General features: G+C 40.6%; 1 protein-coding gene and 1 long non-coding RNA gene across 4 annotated transcripts in view; one reads left to right on the top strand and one right to left on the bottom strand.

Annotated features, from left to right (window-relative positions):
- DPP6 (dipeptidyl peptidase like 6) overlaps positions 1 to 12,775 on the bottom strand; it is a 1,261,161-nt gene that overhangs the window by 624,429 nt on the left and 623,957 nt on the right. The window lies entirely within an intron of this gene.
- LOC142652985 (uncharacterized) overlaps positions 1 to 12,775 on the top strand; it is a 31,224-nt gene that overhangs the window by 16,837 nt on the left and 1,612 nt on the right. The window contains exon 2 of the long non-coding RNA XR_012848006.1: positions 3,491 to 3,549. This is a non-coding gene — a long non-coding RNA (uncharacterized LOC142652985). The remainder of the gene's footprint in view (positions 1 to 3,490; positions 3,550 to 12,775) is intronic.

Below are 12,775 nucleotides of genomic sequence, written 5' to 3'. Positions count from 1 at the left end.
ACATTTTCACTAGTAAACACATTTGTGACCGGGAATGATGGCAATGTTTACATTACTTTAAAGTCTTCCATTGCTGTTTTTTGTTAGGTGGATTATCCTTACGCTAGAGATGACGCAGAGCTGCATTTGTCAATTAGGAACTCTGTGTGCCTAAATATAGCCTCTATGCAGACGGCTCCGAAGTCTTAGGCTGGAGTCACACCAAACCTTATGGGGATGTAAGTCCAGTTTAGTAGAACTACCGGGGGAATGAGGGTATTGCCGCCATAATGCACATAATCTTAAAGAAGGTTTGCCTAAACCGGCTTAAGGAACACTCAGTGGGTTTGCCCGAAATTCTATGAAAAAATACAGATGACATTGTGATATCGCCATTCTTTGTAATGAGTTTGCCATTTTATCAGGTTACAAAAGAAAAATACTTACTATACTGTAGATAGATTTTTTTTGTATTAGATTCTATCTATCTATCTATCTATCTATCTATCTATCTATCTATCTATCTATCTATCTATCTATCTATCTCATATCTATCTATCTATCTATCTATCTATCTATCTATCTATCTATCTATCTATCTATCTATCTATCTATCTATCTATCTAGATAAACGAACAAGTATTTTTTGAATACTATCTATCTATCTATCTATCTATCTATCTATCTATCTATCTATCTATCTATCTATCTATCTATCTATCTATCTATCTATCTATCTATCTATCTATCTTTATGCCTGTCTATCTGCAATTAGAATTCTAGCATAAATACAGAATTAGAGGTGATGAGAAGATCAACTCCAAATGCTATTGTCACACTATATCAGATCTCAAAGTGGAGTGAGTAATTGTAAGAAGACCCAAAGTGGCAGACAGAGATGTCAATTATTAGCTCTGGGGTCTTGAATCAAGAAGAGACCCAGATGTAGTTAACAAATTTCCGAGAAGCCTAAACACTGTCATACCGACTAAATGCCATAAACATGAGATAATAGAGGAGAGTGTAACGTCCATGGTATAAACTTAGTCTTCTATTAGTCAAACTGTACTCTTTATTTTTTTAACATACAGGAAAAACCATGATGTCTGGAGTTGACTGAGTCTACTCCACATGCTCTAACTGTACACCTCAATGGCTTGTCCTGTGTAAAACAGTGACTTGTACAAATAATTTTTCATGCACGTTTAGTCGATAATGTGGAGGGCCCAGTTATATTACTTTTGGAACTAGAAATGCATTAAAAAATACATACATACATACATACTGTATGTCTATCAATCTCATTTTAGATTTGGTGCATAACAGCAGAGCAATGCGCTGGATTGGGTACACACAGATAACCACATTTTTGGTTCAAGAATCGGTAGAAACGAGTGGAACTGCAGACTCAAGTTTCTGTTCTTCAAGTCAGGCAAATGCAACCGATGAAATATTCTACAATATTTAGTACCTTCAAATGATTGCATGTGGTTATTGGTTGTTGTTCTAAGGCTAGGTTCACATTACGATCAGCGGGACTGTTTGACTGCTTGCCTATACAATTACATACATTCAATATTGATTTCCCTATCGGTTTATGTTTCTTTTCACATACAGTACGATGTATAGTTTCCAAACAAATGATAAAAGGACGTTTGGCTATTGAAGTCTAGGGTCACGCTATATGTATATGTTGGGAGATTTCCCTGCCGTATATGCCGAACGTTAGCCTCCAATGTGTTATGAACCTACCCTTAGCGTTAAATCATTCTGCTTTCCAGTTGCTTAAACCAAAGCTAAACCAATAAATCTGTTGAATATGTTATCATTTGATGGTTCAGCTTTGCCAAGTCCTACTGCAGTTTCACGCTTGTTTTGGAGATGTCAAGCATGCGGTTCTTGAGATCCGTTCTGCTGGATGATCTGTCAGTATTTTGAATTTACTGCACGTACATTTTTATTTTCTCAAGCGTCAACTTTATTAACAATGCTTACCGGCCCTTTCTAATGGCATGCTAAATGCTATAAATGTTTAATATGTTTCTATATTTTGTGAGCCTGTGTCTTTATTGTAGTGCATGCGTCTGACTCAGTGACTCTGTCAGAGAACCTCAACATTTTCTAGCTTCAGCTAAAGGTTGCGGATTCTGCCAGGAAGGATAACTATGCTGTTAGTCGCACAGTCTTGTGATTTTAGCTTCCAAAGCTGTCATATTCACAGAGAGCATGAAATCCATAGAGTATTGCACACATATTTTAATGGTTCTGTTATTTTTGAATACTGGTCCCCTAGAGGATATATCTCAAGCCTCTATAACTGCGACATATAAATGTAATGCTGTTTTACTCTACTGTCTCTTAGATTAAGCAAAAAGCAACCTAAACTAAGATCACCAGCAGTTCCCTTAACTCATATTATCCATCATCTTGGCCATACATTTTAGATAGCTGTCGGCCGGTGAGATTTCCCTTTTAATAATTTGTATTGCTTGTATATTTCACATTATATTTGAATATATTTCATTACACTGTATTTAGTTTGACACAAATGCCCCTCATCTCCACATATATTACACCATTTTATATTGCAGTCCCATCTGGCAGAAGCTGTTTGTAGGTAGGGGAGATATCTAGCAGCTTGAAAAACAAAGAATAAGAGGGTGCTCATTGAAATCAATTTACTTTATGATGCCGTCCATTGTTTTCAATGGGTGTTCTGAAGTCCTTTAGTACCACAACAAACAGCTTTGACTAAAGCCAGTTTAACTTTGCCCAATAGTCTTGATTTAAAATATCCTACTGTTTTGTGTATACAGCTCCTATGCAGATCTATGTATCTCCAAGGTTACAGACTTCAAATAAACTCTGTGTACTTTTATGCCCGTGTATGAACCCATATTGTCTATAGAAACATGTCAAAAGCCAGGGCATAAAATGTGTTGACACGTACCTTTGCTTGAATTTAGATAAGGACTTCAAATTCTCATTAAGCAAATTTAATGAAATGTCACGACATGCTAGCAAAACCCTTGACAAGCTGCAACTCACATCACAACATCTGGGTGACCACATATAGGCACATACTATTTAGCATAGACATGTTGTGACAGAGTATTGCAAAAACATGTTTTCTTTCAATGCTGGGCATCTCGCGCCACACATCTCAGGATCAGGGCCAGCGTTAGGGGGGGGGGCAAACAGGGCAATTTCCCAGGGCGCCCATCCTCTTATGGCCTCCTCCCCATGGCTGCTACTGGGCCCGTTCCGCCTGGCCCATAACATTTATGGGCCGTGTGGCACAGGCACAGGGGGCACAAAGGGGGCATTACTGCTGTGGGGGCACAAAGGGGGCATGGTTACTAATGGGGCACTTTTATTGTGTCGAGCACTGAGGGATGATTATCCCCATCTGGGGCACTGTGGATTACGAGTTTGTTTAGATAATGGTGTATAGGTGTGGTGGGTGCTTGGAAAGCGAGAAACCAACATGTCTGTGTGTCAAATTCTGCAGAGACGAGTCATGGCTGGAATAAGTAGTCACAGTGGTCTAGGCCGGATGGAGAAAAAAGGGTAAGTGAACGATTCTAATCAGAGAATACATCACCTGTGAGTCACTAGATATAAATGTGCTGTAATCGCTTATATATTTTGCAGAGCTCCTGTGTATAACTGGCATCTACCACTATAAGGTCACTACATGGTGTTAATATTGGTCTTTGTATAGTGGTTTTTATTCAGTAACAGTATGTGGTAATGGTGTTGGAGGCATTATTCAGTAACCATATGGGGGGTATTATTTCATCTGGTATAGTGCTATGATTTAAAACCTGTATTTGTATATAGATAATTTTTTTGTGTGAGAGGGGGGACATGCTCTGGGTCTTGCAACATTCCTGGATGCGCTAGAAATCAGTGATGCAGTTCTCTGCACACCGCCTTCTGAATTTACTCCATTATTGATACATTAAGGGTATGTTCACACGGAGTGTTTTCAGCCGTTTTTCGGGCTGTAAATGTCCCGAAAAGCGGCTGGAAAATCGTAAGCAGAATGCATCCAAACATCTGCCCATTGACTTCAATGAAAAACGGCGTTCTGTTCCGACGGGGCGCTTTTTACGCGGTCATTTTTCAAAACGGCCGCATAAAAAAAAGGCAGTGAAAAAGAAGTGCATGTCACTTCTTCCGCCGTTTTTGGAGCCGTTTTTCATAGACTCTATAGAAAACAGCTCCAAAAATGGCTGTTAAAAACGCTGCGAAAAACGCGACTTTGATTAAAAAACGTTTGAAAATCAGGAGCTGTTTTCCCTTGAAAACAGCTCCGTATTTTCAGAAGTTTTTTTTATTTTGTGTGTGCACATACCCTTAGGGCGTGTTCACATCAGCGTCGGGGTTCCATTGATGGTTCGGTCAGACCTTTCTGTCAGGGAAACCCATGAACGCAGACCAAACGCAAACCATAGCTTCCGTTTGCATTACCTTTGATTTCAATTGTAATGTTTCCATTGCAAATGGTTTCCGTTTGTCTTTATTTCGTAAGGTTTCAGTTTTTTTGACGGAATCAATAGCCCAGTCGACTGTGCTATTGTTTCCGACAAAAAAACAGAAACCTTACACAACGGAGACAAATGGAAACCATTTGCAAAAGACACATTACCATTGAAATCAAAGATAATGCAAACGGAACTTATGGTTTCCATTTGGTTTGCGTTCATGGGTTCCCCTGACGGAAAGGTCTGACAGAAGCCATCAAAAGGCACTAATTCAGCATTTGGGGCCACACTTTTAACCTTGCCCAGGGCCACACTTTGTATATAACTGACCCTGCTCAGGATATGCTGAGATGAGAGGTAAGGTAAGGAAGAACACTTTTGGAAATAGGTTGTCTGTATATTTTAGTCAACTCAAAAATGCTTTGATCTACTCATCTCTTTGTTATCTCAGTGAGGGAACAATTAAATAAAACATTTGCTTAAAGTATTGAACATCTTTAATGCACTGATATTCCTATATCTTTAAAAGTTATAATTAAATGAAAGCAACCGCAGAGTGAAAGATAGCCATACAGTTTTTAGTTTACAAAAGTGTATACCATATCTGCTATATATCAGCCTCATGCCATGCTCCTCCAGGGTATTCTTCAAATATTTATATTTTGTTTCAGACATTTTCTTTGTTACTTGAGCATTTAAAACTGATAATTGCATCGGGAGCCTTGTATCTTGATGTCAGGAAGCGACCATGTTTTGAACTGTGATCTTATCTAAGCCAATTATAATTAAGACTAGCCTGGAGGAGCATCAGCTCCCTTTTACCTACAATATGGGCGCACGCACACCCCAAAGCCATGTGCACAGACCCTGAATGGCGGCACATTGAGTCCCTATGGGTCCATACTACAGTCTTATAGGTTCTCAGTGTGTCACTGTTTTGTGCCTTCATGACTTACCTTATTCTCTCCTAAAAGAAATGTTTCTAGGGCAGAATACAGATGTAGCCATCTTTATCTTGACTCTTAACACATTAAATACACAGTGGTTTTCAATTACTTAAGTGATAAGTTATCATTCTGCAGCAAGTTATCAGAGTCAAGATAAGGATTGCTACATCTGTAACATTGGAAGCACATGAAGATTCAGTATAGGGTCATAGAAGTGCATGGGCACCATGTTATGAATCCATAATATGGACATTAGCCTAAACTTTTGATTCTGTTCCCATAGACCCTTGAGTCATAATTTCGTAGGTGAACAACACCATAATTCAGATTTGTAGCTTCTTCAGCAGCTCTTTCCTATCAGATAACTTCACCTAGCACCTACCATACCCACGATATTCCATACCATTAGTCTTTGTTGGATTCACAGGAATTCGGTTCAAATGTAAATGGATTGAACATTTTATATTCACGATTATAAAGGGTAAAAAAAAAATGAACTCCCATTTGGCCATGTGGATAGATACGGTCTTTCAGTGGTTGAGCTGTATAGCCATATTTCCTCGGTCTCCATTAGTGAGGTCAAACAATAACCAAATAAAAACTCAAGTTTGATAGCAAAATGTAATTAATTTGACTTATCAAATATTTACCATGGATGTCATTAGATATAATAAATAATTTTGTTCATTAAGTTACCTTCATTTAACCCATTAATTTTTCATGAGGCTGAATGATAGAAATTCCCTGATTATAATGCACTGGTTAAATGTTATTGTTACAAATTTTAACTTTTTCTGTTACTTTTCTTAAAAGAAACCTTACTTAGTCAGACTTAGTCATGCTGTAAATGTAAGCCCTTTTGGCACGCTCTACCTGTTCCTGTGTAGACGACATTTCCTCCCACACAGGTAACTCATTATGTATGTTACAAGAACTTTGGTTATGAGTGGGTGAGATGAACTATATAAATTATGTGCAAGTATTTCCAGATGTCTTGAGCTTTTTTGTGGGTCACAGTTTTTATTCTCATTTTGATTCCAGAAAATTGGATATAGGTAACTTATCACTGATTAGGAGAATATCAGCCAGTGTGGAAAGTGATTAGACACTTGTTATGGAGCACAACAATCATTCTGTGCAATCAAATTTCATGGAGATGAATAGAGATGAGCGAACCGGGACAACCGAACCCGGTTTCGGTCCGAACTTCCGGTAAAGTTCGGTTCGCAGCGAATCCGAACTTCACCGGGTTCGGCCGAACCCGTTTTGACCGAACCCGGTCAAAAACATTATACAAATCGGCAGCCACTTATCTCTATCAATCACTGATAGAGAAAAGAGGCTGCTGATTAAAAATAAAATAAAAAGCATTTCATACGTACCCGGTCGTTGTCTTGTTGACGAGTCCCTCTTCTTCCTCCAGTCCGACCTTTTCTGACGCGGCAGCCTGTGATTGGCTGCAGAGGCCTCTGCAGCCTGTGATTGGCTGCAGAGGCCGCGGCAGCCTGTGATTGGCTGCAGCGCTCACAAGGCTGCATCGTCATCAAGGAATGTCGGGCCGGATGTCGAGAGGGACGCGTCACCAAGGCAACGGCCAGGAGACCGGACTGGAGGAAGCAGAAAGTTCTCAGTAAGTATGAACGTCTTTTTTTTTACAGGTACTGTGATCGGTAGTCACTGTCCAGGGTACTGAAACAGTTACTGCCGATCAGTTAACTCTTTCAGCACCCTGAACAGTGACTATTTAGTGTATGTGCACACACACTAATTACGTCCGTAAATGACGGACGTATTTCGGCCGCAAGTACCGGACCGAACACAGTGCAGGGAGCCGGGCTCCTAGCATCATACTTATGTACGATGCTAGGAGTCCCTGCCTCTCTGCAGGACAACTGTCCCGTACTGTAATCATGTTTTCAGTACGGGACAGTAGTTCCACGGAGAGGCAGGGACTCCTAGCATCGTATATAAATATGATGCTAGGAGCCCGGCTCCCTGCAGGGTGTTCGGTCCGGTACTTGCGGCCGAAATACGTCCGTCAATTACGGACGTAATTAGTGTGTGTGCACATACCCTTACTGACGTCGCCTAGCAACGCTGCCGTAATGACGGGTGCACACATGTAGCCACCCGTCATTACGGGGCCTCATGCACACGACCATAAAAACACCCGTTATCACGGGTCGTAATTACGACCCGAAATAGCGGGCCCATAGACTTCTGTTAGCCACGGGTACCTTCCCGTTTTCTCACGGGAAGGTGCCCGTGCCGTTAAAAAGATAGAACATGTTCTATTTTTTTATTTTACGGGCCGTGCTCGTAATTACGACTCGTAACTACGAGCACGGCCGGCCGGCCACGGGCAGCCGGCCGCTTTTGCGAACCGTGCTGTCATTATAATTATAGCAGCACGGCCCGTAAAATAGAAAAATAGAACATGTTCTATTTTTTTAACGGCACGGGCACCTTCCCGTGAGAAAACGGAAAGGTACCCGTGGGTAACAGAAGTCTATGAGCCCGTTATTGCGGGTCGTAATTACGACCCGCAATAACGGGTGTTTTTACGGTCGTGTGCATGATGGGAGCACGGCTCGGAAAAACGAACGGCTGCCCGTGCTCATCTCCTGAAATAATCTGTGCTGCCTTAAACTCTGTGGACAGGTCAGGATCCTGTTTCTTTTAAATGCTGCTAGGGAACCTGCTCGATCCACTATATAAGGCTACGCTACAGTGCAGCATTTAAAAGAAACAGAATCCTGACCTGTCCACAGAGTTTAAGGCAGCACAGAGTATTTCAGGAGATGAGCGTGCAGATTCAGTGCTGTTGTGAACTCTGCTCTTACCATTACGTAGCTCTCAGTCTGTTATCTCTCCTCCACTCCTGTCCTCAAGAACACCTTCACATGATTGGCAAGTCACCACGTAATGGTAAGAGCAGAGTTCACAGCAGCACAGAGTATTTCAGGAGATGAGCGTGCGGATCTTGTGCGTGGTGGTGACTTGCCAATCATGTGAACGTGTTATAGAGGACAGGAGTGGAGGAGATGTAACAGACTGAGCTACGTAATGGTAAGAACAGAGTTCACAGCAGCACAGAGTATTTCAGGAGAGGAGCGTGCAGATTCAGTGCTGCTGTGAACTCTGCTCTTACCATTACGTAGCTCAGTCTGTTACCTCTCCTCCACTCCTGTCCTCAATAACACCTTCACATGATTGGCAAGTCACCACCCCGCACAAGATCCGCACGCTCATCTCCTGAAATACTCTGTGCTGCTGTGAACTCTGCTCTTACCATTACGTGGTGACTTGCCAATCATGTGAAGGTGTTCTGGAGGACAGGAGTGGAGGAGAGGTAACAGACTGAGAGCTACGTAATGGTAAGAGCAGAGTTCGCAGCAGCACTGAATCTGCACGCTCATCTCCTGAAATACTCTGTGCTGCCTTAAACTCTATGGACAGGTCAGGATCCTGTTTCTTTTAAATGCTGCACTGTAGCGCAGCCTTATATAGTGGATCGAGCGGGTTCCCCAGCAGCATTTAAAAGAAACCGTGTTTGTGTATGTGTGTGTTTGTGTATATATGTGTGTTTGGGTATGTGACTTTGTCTGTTTTTGTTTTTATATGTGTGTGTGTATATATGGGTGTGTTTGTGTATATGTGTTTTGTGTATATGTTTGTGTATATATGGGTGTATTTGTGTATATGTTTGTGTGTAGATGTTTGTGTGTGTTTTTGTATATGTGTATATGTGTGTATATGGGTGTGTGTTTGTGTGTATATATGGGTGTGTTTGTGTATATGTGTTTGTGTATATGTGTGTTTGGGTATGTGTGTTTTTGTTTGTATATGTGTTTGTGTATATGTGTTCGTGTATGTGTGTATAACTGTGTGTGTGTGTGTTTGGATATGTGTGTTTTTGTTTGTATATGTGTGAGTTCGTGTATATGTGTGTGTTTGTCTGTTTATGTGTGTGTGTATATCTTGTTGTGTTTGTGTATATATGTGTGTGTCTGTGTATGGTTGTTTGTTTGTGTGTGCGTGTATATATGTGTGTAGGTGAGTAGAAGTATTGGTATTGTTCACATTGATAACTGTTTTTTTATGTTGTTGCAGATTTTGATGTACCGATTGGACTACATCTACGATTCGTTGGACTACTGCGTAGATCTGCGTTTTTTCAAATTTTAATAAAATGGTTAACGAGGGTTTTGTTGGGGATTTCTTATTTCAATAAAAAAGAATTGTCTTTGTGTTTTTTTTTCAAACTTTATTAGTGCCTAGATAATGGTAGTTGGCTGATTGACAGCGTCCATTATTAAGGCGGTACTTAGTGTTAGCCGGTGCAGAGGCTAGCACTAACCACCCATTATTACCCCGGTACCCACCACCACCAGGGGTGCCGGGAAGAGCTTGGTACGATCCAGTACCCGACCATCTGTTGTGATGGTCGGGTACTGGGGCGGCCGTAGGCTGGTATTATGAGGCTGGGAAGGGCCAAAATCAGTGGACCTTCCCACCCTTGTAATGCTAGGCTGCTGCTGCTGTGTTGTATCGGGCTGGTTATAAAAATGGGGGGGACCCCCACGTCGTTTTTTTTTTGGAATTTAACAAATTTAGCAATAGACGGGTCCCCCACATTTTTAATAACCAGCCATATACAAGGCCGCAGCAGTCTGGCATTACATGGGTGGGAAGGGCCACTGGTTTTGTCCATTCCCAGGCTAATAACACTGTGTTGTATGTGGCTGGTTATGATAAATTGGGTGGAACCCCATGTCTTTTTAAAAAAAAAAATGTAAATAAATAAATAATTTAAAAAAATGACGTGGGGTCCCCCCCACTTTTATAACCAGCCAGATACAACACAGCAGCAGCAGCCTAGCATTACAAGGGTGGGAAGGTCCACTGTTTTTGGCCCTTCCCAGCCTCATAATACCAGCCTGCGGCCGCCCCAGGGCCCGACCATCACAACAGATGGTCGGGTACTGGATCGTACCTGGCTCTTCCCGGCACCCCTGGTGGTTTTGGGTACCGGGGTAATAATGGTGGTTAGTGTTAGCCTCTGCACCGGCTAACACTAAGCCCCGCATTAGTAATGGATGTTGTCACTCAGACAGCGGCCATTACTAAAGTGGTAGTAATAAAATTTGAAAAGAAAAAGACAAAGATATAGATAAAATATTTTATTGAAATAAAGCACCCCCAACACAACCCTCATTAACCATTTTATTGTAGAAAAAAAACGTCATCTAAGTAGTCCTCGAAACCGACGTAGTCCAAACACCAAACCTGTAAAAAAAAAAAATAATGAAATAAAACATGTCGTAGGCTTAGATTCAGTTTAATGTGTGATACTGACTGTTATACCATGTATAGAAGCCTGCCGTGAAGTTGACTTAGATACAGGGCGCCAGCAGACAGTATCATACATGGCCATACATACATATATACAAATATACATACATATATACAAACATACATACATATATACAAGCATGCACATATATACATGCAAATATACATACATGCAAACATACACACATATATACGTGCAAACTATCATACATACATGCATACACACACACATGAAAACATACATACATACAAACAAACATGCAAAGATACATACATACATATATACAAGCATGCACAAATATAAATGCAAACATAAATACATGCAAACATAATTACAAACATGCACATATATATATAAACATACATGCAAACATACATGCAAAAATAAAAACATGCAAACATACATACATACATGACAACATACATACAAACATACATGACAACATACATACATGCAAACATACATACATGCAAACATACATACACACATGCAAACATATATACATGCAAATATACATACAAACATGCACATGTATACATACATGCCAACATACATGCAAACATACATGCACATATATACATACATACATGACAACATACATACATGCAAATATACATACATACACACATGCACATATATACATACATGCCAACATACATGCACATATATACATACATGACAACATACATACATACATACATGACAACATACATACATATATATATATATACACACATGCAAATATACATACAAACATGCAAACATACATGCAAACATACATACATACAAATATACATACACACATGCACATATATACATACATGACAACATACATACATACATGACAACATACATGCAAAAATACATACATGCAAACATACATGCAAATATACATACAAACATGCACATATATACATACATGCCAACATACATGCAAACATACATGCACAGATATACATACATACATACATGCCAACATACATACATGCCAAAAAATAATAATAATACGTTCATACTTACTTTCCTCCTGTCCGGCCTCCAGCGATGACGTTTCATTCATGTCGCCGCTGCAGCCTGTGATTGGCTGCAGAGGCGGTCACGTGGGATGAAGCGTCATCCTGACGTGCGTGACCGCCACTACAGCCTGTGATTGGCTGCAGCGGCGAAAGGGATGAAACGTCATCGCTGGAGGCCGGACAGGAGGAAAGTAAGTACGAACGTATAATTTTTATTTTTTTATTACATTTAAATGGTATTTTCCGCGCGCCGAGCATGTACTGTGAAGGTTGCTGAAAGAGTTAGTGCAGCCCATTAACTCTATCAGCACCCTGGACAGTACTATGCTCGGTGCACGTAAGTGACAGGTTCGGTCAGAACTAGTTCGGTCCGAACCGAACTTTTTTGTGAAATTCGGCGAACTAGCCGAACCGAACTTTTGATAAGTTCGCTCATCTCTAGAGATGAAAAATAATATTGGTTGATGAATAGTTTCCAGCACTTCTCTATCTATCAGTAGCCCAAAAAAAGAGCTCTACAGTTGACACTTAGATAAGGAATGGCCACATCAATCATACATGAATAATACAGTATGCAGTGAAGTTTTAATATATATTTATGTTGGGAGGTCCAGTTACTTTTGCCTTAAAAATCAATTTAAAGGGTCACAGTTGTATAAAAAAAAGACTTCTGACATGTCAAAAGTTTTAATTGGTGGAGGTCCAGATGCTGACACCCACACTGATTTCTGTAACGAAGGAGCAGAAGCACTCGGATCTGAGAAGAGTCAACAGAGTTGTGTATGGGCTCATAACAAAAGGTTCATGGGAAAGGCAGAAAAAGCTGAAGGGGCACAATCGAGTGCACCCGCGTTCTAGCGATTGGTGGATGTATTAACATAGCCTAACTCAGGGGTCAGCAACCTTCGGCACTCTAGCTGTTGAGAAACTTCAATTCTCAGCATGCCCTGACAGTTTTTGGCTACAATAATAAAGCATTTGGCTGAC

The sequence above is a fragment of the Rhinoderma darwinii genome, chromosome 5 (assembly GCF_050947455.1).
Source record: "Rhinoderma darwinii isolate aRhiDar2 chromosome 5, aRhiDar2.hap1, whole genome shotgun sequence".
In the NCBI taxonomy this organism is placed as follows: domain Eukaryota; kingdom Metazoa; phylum Chordata; class Amphibia; order Anura; family Rhinodermatidae; genus Rhinoderma; species Rhinoderma darwinii.
Note: the sequence above shows the minus strand (reverse complement) of the source record. Positions and strands in the feature narration are given on the sequence as shown.